Below are 9,914 nucleotides of genomic sequence, written 5' to 3'. Positions count from 1 at the left end.
AATAATTACATTAAAAGTATGTAGTTGAAAGTCCCCAGTTTAAAGGCAGAGATTTTTTAAGATTAGCTAAGAAAACAAAACTAAACTATATGCTGCCTACAAATAAATGCACTTTAAATATGAAGACACAAATATATGCCTTAAGCATGGTATCTTTTTCCTTTCCAACACTCACTCAACAAAGAAAAGCTGGAATGGTTACCTTAATGTCCAACAAAACACCCTACAAAGAAAAGAGTATTTTCCAAAGTAAAGAAGGTCATTTCCTTAAATAAAGTGGTTAATTTGGGACTCCTGGGTGGTGCAGCGGTTTGGCACCTGCCTTTGGCCCAGGGCGCGATCCTGGAGACCCGGAATCGAGTCCCATGTCGGGCTCCCGGTGCATGGAGCCTGCTTCTCCCTCTGCCTGTGTCTCTGCCTCTCTCTCTCTCTCTGTGTGTGACTATCATAAATAAAATTTTTTAAAAAGTGGTTAATTTATTGAAAGAACATAACAATCTTAAATCTTTGTGCACCTAATAACCTACTTCATAAATTATCTCAGCAAAATAAGAAGAGAAACTTTTCAATTTTATAAAGGGCACTAAGATTGAAAGTTCCTATGATAAGAACAAGATGAGGGTATCTGCCTTCCTCACTTCTATTCAACATCATAGTGGAGGTTCTTATCAGTGTAATAAGATGAGAAGAAATGAAAGACTCCAATCTGTGAAAATAAAATTGTCTTTAATCATAGTGTGATCATCTATGTAGGATATATAATCAAATCCATTTTTAAAAGTATTAAAATACATGAGTTTATCAAAATTACAGGATACAAGATCAACATACAATCAATTTTAGAATGGTAAAAGAAATGGTAGTATATCTAACTATAAAGTACTAATCAGCAAGAAACAGTAAGAAGCTATTGATACAGATAACAATTTGGATGAAATTCAAGATTATGCTGGGTGAAAAAAAGGGAACCTCAAAAGAACACATTATATGATTTCATTTATGTAACATTCATTAAATAACATAATTGTGGATATGGAAAGCAGACCTGTGGCTGTGAAGAGAGAGTGAGAGAGAGAGCACGCCAGCTCCAAGTACAGTCAGTAAATCAACTATTTCTATTACCATTGCCTCCAGGATCGCCCAGTGTTTGATTTGGAGCCACACTTTCTCCAGCCAGTGTCTGATCACTGCAGGGCAGGTGGAGAGAAACAAGAAGGCCTGGCCATTTCTGCTCAACATTGGACTCCTCCAGTGGAGAAATTTGCCATGGAGCTCCCTGGTGAGCTAGCCAAGTCTCTCTCAGACTTGGACCACAAGGTGAGGCTCTTCTTATCTAATCTACCTTCTTTTCCTTTCATGGGGATCAGACCTGTCTCATATTCCTATTGCATTTCTTTTTAAAATTATTTTTAATTGAAATTCAATTAATTAACATATATTGTATTAGTTTCAGAGGTAGAGTTCAGTGATTCATCAGTCTTATACAATACCCAGTGCTCATTTCTATTCGCAGGTGACAAGTGCAAACTACTACCCCTTAAAAAAAATAAATAAAAGAAGAGAAACATACTAAGGAAAAAAATTATTGGCCCATGTTGGACATTTAGCAAAGATGTTATTTCAAGAGGAAGAGAAAGAGTGACAAGTAGCCTGAACAGATAGACGGTACAGCCCTGGAGAAGTGAATAATGACTCAAAAAAATAGGTAGATAGAACGCTAAGGATCACACTGACACAAGATAGCCAGTAAACATGCTCCTTGAGATATAAGCAGAAATAGTTTAAGGAAAATGGCCTGGAATCTTGGCAGTGGAAGTACATGGAATGAATGTAAAGATGTGTGATCCCCAGCCTCTGGGACATCATGGAGACATAACTTGCATAGATCCACCATGCAAAACCAAAAACTAGATGTAGCCAATTTTGCAGTTAGTCAGAATAGGAAGCCTAGTAAACTTGATTAGTGGGGCACCTGGGTGGCTCAATTGGTTGTCTACTCATGGTTTTGGCTCAGGTCATGATCTCAGGGTCATGGGATCAAGCCTCACCTCAGGCTCCTCACTCAGCATGGAATCTTGAGATGCTCTCTTTCTGCCTCTGCCCCTCCCCCAGCTCTCTCTCTCTCTCTCTCTCTCTCTCTCTCTCAAAATAAATAAAATCATTTAAAATATACACTTTATTAGCATTTAACATTTAGGAAAAGTTGACCCTTATTTAAAGATAAAGCCCACTGAGGTCTCATGTCAGTATAACCTTTAATATGAAGCATAGTATATGTGTATGCCCACAAGAGTTGCAATTCAGAATTAAATGAGACTTGGCCCTTGATTTATTCTCCAATCCATGACAATATTTGGTATATGGCCACAGGCCACTTCTAGTAAGAAAGTAATAGTGCAATTATGACTAGTTAATTTTGTAATGAGTTTACCTTAACTCATAATGTAACTACTATCTGGTGTAGTTAGTAAAATTAATTTTTAATAAAGTTTATGATACTACCAATATCAATAATAAAATGCACCAGGATATTTAGTTAAAAATATCTACAAGATGTTCTTTCATTTGAACCTGATTCCTATAAATAATCTGCAAAATTATTCCTCTCTATAATCCTCCAAAAATCTTTAAAAGCAATGAGCATGCTGTGGGAAAATGGTTAGAATCAACTGTTATAGAACTTTATGATTAACCAAAAGCTTGCAACAATCTAGGGATAATTTATTCAAGAATCTTGGTAAGAACAGTGAGTTTTGTGGCTTTATAATTTGATTTATTCACATTTCTCCTCAGATCAGCCATAGTTTTGAAAACCAATAAATCATAGTAATCACAGTAAAATCAACAGTCTGGAATACACTAGAGAGGGAAGATGGAGTCAGGCCTCCTTCAGAGCACATTCACAGAGAATGGCTATGATTTTATCACCTGGTAGTTCCCTCCAAGAATCCATTCATAATACTGTAGTTTACCTTACTTGGAACCTTCCAATTGCTAAGAAGTCTTCCCCCCGGGGCCTTTGCGGAAAACAATTAGAGACAATTATGTAATATTGTGGCTGCCTAAAGCAAAGGATAAGAAGTAGTGGAAACAATAGACTAACCAAAAAACTTAAAAGGAAAAGCTCACAGATAAGATGTCCATAGGGGCTCTAAAAAACTTTTAGTATGAAACTTGGGTCTCTTCCTGAGATTCTTTTAGATTCCTGGGAATCTGGGAGGCTGTTTGCTTGTGGCTGTCTGTCCTCACAGGGCTCTGCTCAGGAAAGACATAAGAAGGCCCTAAACTCTCACCTCTTACTCACTTTGAGTTTCTGTACAAGCAGAAAACGGAGTCATCAATTTCTTGGCTGAGTCTTGAAGGCATGTGCCCAAAACACACACAGAGCCACTTGGCAGATTGGGAGATTTAGAAGCTTATTGGTTCCAGGCATTTAAGGAAAATCTCTTTCAAATCATTAACTGACCACTAAGCTAACTAAGAAGAAACTTCGGTGGGCCCACAAGAAGAATAAAGGCCTTTACAAAATTGATTCTGAAAATTCACTGAGCAAACAAATAACAACAAAAGCAGCAAAAACAACAAGCCCTGAGGAGTGAAAATGAATCTGAATTCCAGAGTTGCCACGTTACATTATTTTAAGTATTCGATTTGCAACAAAAAATTCTAAGACATGAAAAGAAACAAAAAAATATGGCCAACACACTGGACAAAACACAAAGCAAGCAAACAAACATAAAACAGTCAATAAAAACTGTCTCTGAGGAAGCTCAGATATTGGACTTAGTAGACAAAGACTAAATCTGTTGTTTAGGGCTCAGTCAGTGAAGCATCTGTCTTCAGCTCAGGTCATGATCTCAGGGTCCTGGGATTGAGTCCCTCATGGGTTCCCTGCTCAGCAGGGAATCTGCTTCTCCCTTTCCCTCTGCTCTTTCTCTTTCTCTTTGTCTCAAATAAAATCTTTTTTAAAAATCTGTTGTTTAGGGGGATCCCTGGGTGGCTCAGTGGTTTGGCGCCTGCCGTCAGTTCAGGGTGTGATCCTGGAGTCTGGAAATTGAGTCCCACATCAGGCTGTGTGGAGCCTGCTTCTCCCTCTGCCTGTGTCTCTGTCTCTGTCTCTGTCTCTCATGAATAAATAAACAAAATATTTTTAAAAATCTGTTGTTTAAATATATTCAAAGAAGTAAAATAAACCATATATAAAAACTTACAGGAAAGTATAAGAATGATATATTATCAAATAGAGAATATCAACAAAGAGATAGAAACTATTTTTAAAAAAGAACTAAATATAAATTCTGGAGTTGAGAAGTATGATAACTGAAGAGGAGCCCAATTTGAGTAGACAGAAAAAAGAACCAACAAATTCACATATAGGCCAATTGAGATTACTTAATTTAAGGACAGAAAGAAAAAAATAAAGGAAGGTGAATAGAGCCTCAGAGTCTTGTGGGGCATCATCAACTGTGTCAACATTTGTAAAATGGCCAGTCAAGGAAAGGAGAGAGAGAAGCATTAAAAATATTTGAATAGGAGCATCTGGGTGGCTTAGTGGTTGAGCATCTGCCTTCGGCTCAGGGCGTGATCCCAGAGTCCTGGGATCGAGTCCCACATCGGGCTCCCTATAGGAAGCCTGCTTCTCCTCTGCCTATGTCTCTGCCTCTCTCTGTGTGTCTTTCATGGATAAATAAAATCTTTTTTAAAAATCTGAATATATATATTGACCAACAACTTCCCCAAATTTGATGAAAATCCCTAATCTATATATCCAGGAAGCTCAAGCAACTCCAAATAGAATGAACTCACAGATGAGGTAAAAATATTCTAAAATTGATTGTGGTGATGGTTGAACAACTCTGGATATACTGAAGGCCACTGAATTGTCCTCCTTAACTGGAGTATGTTGTGTGTGTAAATCATGTAGCATGTGAATTATAGCCCAAAAAAGAAGAGAATGTGGTACTGGAAGGCTCTACAACATGGATGAAGGTTGAAAACATAATGCTCAGTGGAAGAAGCCAGTCACAGAAAGTCACATGTGACCTGAGTTTATTCATATGAAATGTTCCTAATAGTTCCATAGACACGGAAAGTAAATGTGTGGTTACAGGGACTGCGGGGTAGGGGAGGCAAATGGGGAGTGACTGCTGATGGGTATGGGACTCTTTTCTGTGTGATAAAAATGTTCTTCAGTCACATAGTGGTAATGTTTACAAAATCTTGTGAATTTACTAAAAATCACCAAACTCTATACTTGTAAAGGGTGGCTTTTATGGTTTATAAATGTTATCTCAATTCTGATTTTTAAAAATATTTTATTTATTTATTTGAGAGGCAAAGAGAACACAAGCAGGGGACAGAGGCAGAGGGAGAAGCAAACTCCTTGCTGAGCAGGGAGCCCAACAAGGGGCTCCATCCCAGGACCCTGGGATCAATGACCTGAGCCGAAGGCAGATGCTCCACGGATTGAGCCACCCAGCGGCCGCATATATCTTAATTCTTAACAAAGCAATCCCCTTTCCCCAAAATATATTCAGTGGTGGAATGTGTCTAAAACAATATTCATTGGGAGGCATTTATTACTTTGGAAAATGTTTTTCCCCCTGTTCTATAAATAGGCAAAGTTTCAGGGAAAAGAATTCTCAATATATAATTTAAAAGGCATGGGTAGTGTCAGAGGGTAGATTGTGTAGGATAGTTACAGGACAACTCCACACTTATCTCCAGGGATGCCTGGGATTCTGGTGCTGACACTTAGATCCAAAATAAGGCATTGAGCTGATGATTTATGATGTGCTGTTTAAAGTTCAGAGTCTGCTGGTGTCAGGCAGGACCCGTTTGTTGATTGATGGCTTATACCTTGGGTAACCAGTTGGACAGCCTGGCTTGGCTACGTGACTGAAAGAGCATACAAGACCCTGATGGAAACTTTTAAGTGCCTCTCCCAGAACAGAGACCTATCATCACACAGCTCTGAGCAATTCAATGTGGAGACAAAGTACATCCTTGTACAAATAACGAGGACACTGGGGAGCTACGTCAGTGAGTTTCTCGCATTCCTAAGGCTTGTCTGCACTCTTTCTCCTTCTGTGCCATACCCTTTGTCTTTATTGATGGAGCTCTGGAAGGCCTGCTAAGTCTTCCAATTATGAAACCAAACTCACTCCTTGTACTGGTGACACACCTCTACTGCCGGCTGTTCTTCTACAAGATAAAGAGGGGGCAGCCTCAGAAATTCTGTTCAGTGGGGTCCCAAAGTCCTCTTAACCAATGTAAGCAGAAGGTAGTCCCATCCCTGGGCAGTGCCAACGTACCCAGCATTGTTCATGAAAAGAAATTGCCTGGGGGCACCTGGATGGCTCAGTCAGAGCATCTGACTCTTGGTTTCAGCTCAGGTCATGATCTCAGGGTCATGAGATTGGGCCTGTGTCAGGCTCCGCACTCACTGGGGGAGTCTGGTTGGGATTCTCTCTCCCTCACCCTGTTCCCCACCCCCCCATAAATAAATAATTTTTTTTAAGAAAAAATAAAAGAAATTGCCTCTCCCAACCTGGAAACTCAACCCTGTCCCCAGTTCAAACCACCACAACTGATGTGTTCTACAGACAAGTGTGCAGAAGCTGTATTTGTGAAAGAAAAGAACTTTCTTGGTGGGTTGGGAAGTAAGGATCAGGCCACCAAGCTCTGAATCTAGGAGTCTGTCTCTAATTACCAGGGCACATCATCTACCTTGTAGATTATAGATCTGAGTCAGAGACCCTCATAACCTTCCAAGACACTGCAACAAATTTATCACAACATCTTCCAATCATGTCTGAGTAGTTTCAGAAAGCTTTGGGGTTGAAATTTTCTGAAACAATTTACCAGAACATCCAGTTGAGGAAGCAAGATTCCCCTAAAACTCCTAACTCCACAATTCACAATGAGTCCTCTAGACCAACAGAGCTTTCCTCATACATAATCCTCTGTGTCAGGCTCAGTGCTCAAATTCCTCCAAATCTGCCCAGTGATAATGGATCTGGGCACATGCATCTGTTGTGCCCAAGATTGCAAATCCGAGAAACCACCGAGGAGCCGACACTGATGCAAGTACATGAGGGTTTATTAGCAAGCTTAAGCTTGGGTCCAAGTATACCTGACACAGCGGAGCAGAGACTTGGACCCCAAGATGGGTTACAGCTGGGTTTTTATGGGTTGGTCTAGGGGTAAGGTGGGGTTTTTCAGTAAAGGTGGGGGTGTGAGAATCTCCAGTAAAGAGGTCTCACGAGCTCTTGCTTCCTTATTCCAATAAGGGCATGCTTTGTGTTTTTTTTTTCTGTAGCCAGGGTAAGGTAGAGTTCAGTACCTGGTCACAGTGGCCTGGTCACAGTGGCCTGGTCACAGTGGCCTGAGATGGCTACTGTGCCAATGTTAAACTTCAATGGCCCTAATTCTCTCAGCCTCCACACCATCTGCATCCTCACTGCTTTGGAGTAAGCTTCAGATGGTTCCCTCTGCTCTTCCTGAGCTCACCCTATGAGAAGGTGTCCGGGGAAAGGCACTTCTCTTGGAGTCTAATACCAGACCCTCCCCTCTGGTTGCTACTTCATCATGCATTTGGTCATGACGACCTGACTGTTATCCTTCCCACCCAAACGTAACCAGTGGGCAGTGGGCTTGCCCCCACCCAGCAGAGTTCCTGCTTGCCCCTGTCACTTCTTCCCATGGCCACATCCTGTACCACCTTCTGGCACCATATGACTCAGACTCGGGGATTCACACAGCAGCCTGGCCTCCCCCAGTCCCTGGTGCTAGGACCGACTCCCCAGGACACAGGCTCCTTCTAGGAGATCCTCACAACCAGTGAGGAAACTTCATCTGAGCTTTGCTTCTTTAAAATACCTTTGGCTCTTTCCCTGAAAGCTGACAGCACAGGCAACAGAGTCTCCTAACTCTTGTTTTTGTTCATTATGTTTGGGTGGGAGGGGGTCCAGGAGGCTTTTCCTTCAGGACCACCTGTGTCCCAGGAGGAAGTGGGGAGCTGACTCCCTGAGGGAGCTGAGGCTCTGGGGCCAGTCCTGGTCCCCACAGGGTGGTCACACCCAGCCAAGCAGGTGGAAAAGCTGAGAAGGACTGGAACACACACAATACAGAGCTAACCTGACTCGTCCTCACACATAAGTCATTTTTCTGCCCAAATGTCTTCCATGGGATGGTCAGTGTTGGCTCCGTGAGGCCACTTGGCTTCCAGCCAAAGTCTCACAAGGATGTTGGGCAGCGTGTGGTGTCCTGTGGCCACCGGTACAGACTCTGTGCCCTGGGCCCACGGGCGCCTTGCAGGGGGTGCGGAACAGACACACTGGCACTGAGATGAGATGGGGACACAACAGTCTGCTATATGCAAAACCATCGAAAATGGAGAGTTTAATGCAGGTCCTGTGTCCAGAGGGTGGACACTGTATAAAGTCCTCAATTTTCACATTATCAGTTGCTTTCATACTTCTGATTTATGATACTGAGTCTGTTCACTTCTTGAGTGTCTGGCAAGTCTTGAGAGTCTTATTTTGAGATATTCATGGAATTTTACTCCCTAAAAATGTATTTTTTAAAAAAAAGTTATATCCAAGTATGAAATTACAGTATTGTTAAAGATGTAAGTTAAACACATTTTCAGATGTGTTTCTCAACAATTTGTGTGAATTACAAAAAAAAAATCAAATTTCTCATTATACCATTTGTTTCTGTTTCAGAAGCCTTGCTTTGTGGAAATATGAAGAGCTTCCCCAGTCCTGGGAAACACAGTGCCTCAGGTCTCACTCCCAACTGTTTGTGCATCAAAGTCTCAAGCGCCACATGGCAAGCGTTTGACTTCTTAACTTGTGCTTTTACAGAAAACAAACAGAATGAATATATTAAATGCAGCCGTGATGTGTTATGATTATGTTTAAACAGATTACTTGTTTCTAGCCTGCTTCTAAGTACTTATAGTTCTCAGAGTCACCACAACTACGAAGCTTTTCTATTTGTAATTAATAAAAGTTGCTGTAGAGGGAAGCCCTGACTCTGCACTTTTTTCCTTTGATTTTTAACCAGATGCTGTTTCAGTGTTTACTAATAAATAAGGTGTTAAGTTGATGAAAGAGTAGTGTTTTTATTTTCATTTCTTTACCTTGTTTGAGGATGTGTGTTTTTATAGGGGACAATCTATCTGGGGCAGTCCTCAGACCTGGAAGGATGAATTTGTGATGATGCTGTTCAGTCACAGCATGTGATGCAGCCTTTCTGCCTGCTGCTGAGACGTGTGTGCTGCTGGGATAGTAGATGGCAAGAAAGGGACGATTGTCCTGATCACTCAGTTGCTCACAGGGGTCAGGTTGCCTCCTTTCTGGGAGCCTTAAGCTCGAGATTATTCACCAAAATATACTTTATCCTTTGCAATGGGATCTGAGGTCTTAGGAGGCTTCCTGGGGGCCATTGTCACTTAGCCAACCAAAGTCAGTTGTATCTTCCTACTCCCAGATCCAGAGAAATTAAAATTTCTTGGGGTGCCTGGGGGGCTCCATTGGTTAAGCATCCAACTCAGATGCTTAATTTCAGCTCAGATCATGATCTCAGGGTCGTGAGATCGACATCTGGCTCCCTGCTTCAGCAGGAGCTCAGATCCCTCTCACTCACTTGCTTTCTCTCTCATTCTCAAATAAATAAAATCATTAAAAAAAAAATTCCTTGGTGTTCTCTGAGTCTCTCCCTTACTGTCTCCACATTTATTTCCATTCTGCTTTTACTTGCAATGTTCCCACAATCTGCATGGCCTTTGCAGTGGGAAAGCATGTGAAACCCCTGGGCTTGGCCAGGTGGTACAGGACACTGCCCTGCAGAGCCTCCATGAGAATGTTAACGTTCAGAATCCACATGAAAGACACAGCTTGCTACAG

Source organism: Vulpes vulpes, chromosome 12, assembly GCF_048418805.1.
Source record: "Vulpes vulpes isolate BD-2025 chromosome 12, VulVul3, whole genome shotgun sequence".
In the NCBI taxonomy this organism is placed as follows: Eukaryota; Metazoa; Chordata; class Mammalia; order Carnivora; family Canidae; genus Vulpes; species Vulpes vulpes.
The sequence above is the reverse complement of the archived record's forward strand: the minus strand, read 5'-3'. Positions refer to the sequence as shown.